Source organism: Colobus angolensis, unplaced genomic scaffold, assembly GCF_000951035.1.
Source record: "Colobus angolensis palliatus isolate OR3802 unplaced genomic scaffold, Cang.pa_1.0 Scaffold78, whole genome shotgun sequence".
Taxonomy (NCBI): Eukaryota; Metazoa; Chordata; class Mammalia; order Primates; family Cercopithecidae; genus Colobus; species Colobus angolensis.
In genome coordinates, this window is record NW_012121598.1 from 7,353,156 (window position 1) to 7,356,715 (window position 3,560).

The following is a 3,560-nucleotide window of genomic DNA, read 5'->3' on the forward strand; positions in this document are numbered from 1 at the left end:
GTCTCGGCCTCCCAAAGTGCTGGGATTACAGGCTTGAGCCACCGCGCCTGGCCTGAGAACCACAGTTCTAATGATGACCTGAGGAAATGTTTTTAAATTCACTCCTAAGTTGCCTTTAAATGCAACTCAAAGGATACTTACTCAATGGCATAGAATCTAAGTTTTGGTCCCACTTCTGAGAGAGGGAGGCTAGGTAGAAGATGACCCCGCTTTGGAGGTAGGAACAGAACAGGGAATCCAGGCTGTACGAGGAAGTCAAAGTCAGTGTTGCCACTAAATATAATCCTAAGGTCATGAGAGCAATAGACTTCATGGCCTTAGCACAGGGCGAAGAGTGGGAATGCGGGCCACAGATTAATTTTCTTCCTCCTGAAGAAAACAAAACGCTGGAAGAATTCCTCTTTATCATGTGTTCAGAGCACAAGTTAGCCTGTGACTCTTCAAAATACAAACACAGACCAGGCACTGTGGCTCATGCCTGTAATCCCAGCACTTTGGGAGGCCAAGGCAGGTGGATCAAAAGGTCAGGAGATCAAGACCATCCTGGCCAACATAGTGAAACCCCGTCTGTACTAAACATACAAAAAATTAGCCAGACGTGGTAGCAGGTGCCTGTTGTCCCAGCTACTTGGGAGGCTGAGGCAGGAGAATGGCATAAACCCAGGAGGCAGAGCTTGCAGTGAGCCAAGATCGTGCCACTATACTCCAGCCTGGGAGACAGAGCCAGATGCTGTCTCAAAAAAACAAAAACAAAAACAAACAAAAAACAACAAACACATAAACCAAACTTTCAAAACAATTATGTTTAGCAGATAAGAGCAAACTAATGATCTCTTCCTTCTCTTTGGGCTGCTAGAACCACTCTGTATTAGTCTCAGAGGCAGGATGACTTTATGATTTATCAGGTCTGCACTCGATTTTTAAAAACACATTTTATGGGCAAGCATTAGGTCAGCAGAAGCTTCCTTCCCACTTGGCATATTTCATAAATCAGATGCAGAAAACACTTGGAAGCAAGCCCATGCCGGATATTCAGGGCTGTGTCTGGAAGTCAAGGTTACTATCATTACATTCCAAGTCAAGAGCAATGGCCTTAATGCTCTCAACTCCCAGGGAATGTCCTTAAGCAAAACGGAGGGTCCCACCTCCCCAAAGGAGTCTCCTGCTCCCTTCTGGCATGATGAGACCTGCCTGACGGAAGCCCCAGGATGGAGGATGGCTAGCATTTCATAGGCGCCGTGTGCCAGGCGGTGTTCTAAGTGCTTCGTGCATATCCTCACCCCTGAGGTATTTGGGTGAACCACACTTGCTGACTTGCCAAAGACCACATGATGGTCAAATAAGAACCAGAATTCACAGTACAAAGCTCATGCTGGGACAGTACCAGGTTAAATATCCACGGAGAAAAAGGAAATCTAGGAAACAGGTCAGGAGGGAGGCTGGGAGGCCACAGGAGGCAGAGGTGATGGTGTTGCCAGGTGGCTCCTCTCCTTCCCAACCACCTATCCCAGCTCATCTCAGCTGCTTGCCCTCTCATCCTCTCCTTGGAAAAACATCCCGGCTGTCGGGGCCTGGAATGCTCCAGCATTAGCCACACCCCTCTGGCCTGATGTGTATGGCTGTGTCAATGTGTAGCAGAAGGCAAGTGGCTTTCACCCTGGTGCCAAGGTCTATGGAGCCAGCAGACTGGGGAGGACAGTCTGGCTGACAGAGGTGGCCTGCCTTGCAGCTGGAAGCACTTATATAAGGATCACAATGCAATGTGGCTGCTTTGCACAGCCTTGCACCTCCGGACGAGCTTCTCAATGTTGCTAAAATGCAGTTCTGTGAAGTTAGTACTGCAGAGGAAGGTACCATCCAGATGGAGGTGTTCTGACTTAGGGACGCCTTACTCAACTGGCCAGACTTGGAGAGTTGTAGCCAGTACATCATAAGCATAGTCCTTCCACAAGCCATGCTCAAGGGGGTTGAAGGACGAACCCTGCCCCCAAGGGAATGCTTAACCACATGGGGATTGTAGTGCTTTGGCTCTGGGTTCTTATGGACTACTGTCACCCATTTTCCATTCCTTAGCTTCAAATATTACAAGAGGCATGGTTTAGAAACGTGACACTGTTAGCTACTTGAGCAGAACTTGGAACAGCAGCTGGATGGCAGACAGTGCCAGATGGAGGCCTTAGGGTGAGAAGCAGCTGAGTGATGAGGGTTAGAAGCAGCACCATTTAGCTGTGTAAGAGGCAGAGGGAGGATGGATCACAGCTGACCTCTGACCTAGTCTAGGACGGGCACCCTGCCCTCCAGGTGTGGTGCTGGCAAGACAGGGTTGGTGGCTGTGTGGTGTCAGGAAAGCCAAGTGGCCATAAGTCACCAGTCCTCTCTATTTTAAAGGCACAGGTGTTTCTTCTCCAGGTCTTGCCTGGGCAGTCCTTTCCCTTTACCCTTGAGAATCCTGAGGTTTAAACACGGGAGGAGGTGAAACCCTCCTATGTTGCAGGGGGGAACGTTTAATAACGCAGCCACACTTCAGCTGCCTGACCGGCGCCATCATGGGTCGCGTGCATGCTCCTGGGAAGGGCCTGTTCCAGTTGGTTTTGCCCTATTGCCACAGCGTCCCCACTTGGCTGAAGTTGACATCTGACGACGTGAAGGAGCAGATTTACAAACTGGCCAAGAAGGGCCTAACTCCTTCACAAATCGGTGTGATCCTGAGAGATTCACACGGTGCTGCACAAGTACGTTTTGTGACAGGCAATAACATCTTAAGACTTCTTAAGTCTAAGGGACTTGCTCCTGATCTCCCTGAAGATCTCTACCATTTAATTAAGAAATCAGTTGCTGTTCAAAAGCATCCTGAGAGCAGCAGAAAGAATAAGGATGCTAAATTCCGTCTGATTCTGATAGAGAGCTGGATTCACCACTTTGCTCGATACTATAAGACCAAGCGAATTCTCCCTCCCAGTGGGAAATATGAATCATCTACAGCCTCTGCCCTGGTCGCATATATTTGTCTAGGTACTCAAGCAATAAAATGATTGTTTAACAACAACTGTAACAAAAGCCAATAACGTAGCCACCATGAAAAATAGATTAGTGGTTTCTCAAAGCAGTAAACACAGAGCTACCATGTGACTCAGCAATTCCACTCCTAGATGGAATTAAAAAACATGTCCACACAAAAGCTTAAAGTTCACATCAGCATTATTCATAATGGCCAAAAAGTGAAACAACCCAAATGTTCATCAGCTGATGAATGGATAAACAAAGTTTGATATATTCAAATAGCGGAGTATTACTCAGCCATAAAAAAGGAATGAAGTACAGACATATGCCACAATGGGGACAAACCACGAAAACACTATGCTAAATGAAAAAAGTCAGACACAAAAAGCCATGTGTTGTCTGATTCTATTGATATGCAATGTCCAGAATAAGCAAATCCATAGAGATAAAAAGTAGGTTAATGGGGAGCAAGATGGCCGAATAGGAACAGCTCCAGTCTCCAACTCCCGGCGCGAGTGACACAGAAGACCGGTGATTTCTGCATTTTCAACTGAGGTACT

At 47.3% G+C, this 3,560-nt stretch overlaps 1 pseudogene; it reads left to right on the forward strand.

The window, feature by feature from the left end:
• Window positions 1-2,546: 2,546 nt before the first annotated feature.
• Window positions 2,547-3,032, forward strand: LOC105502255 (annotated as a pseudogene).
• The last annotated feature ends 528 nt before the right edge of the window (window positions 3,033-3,560 follow it).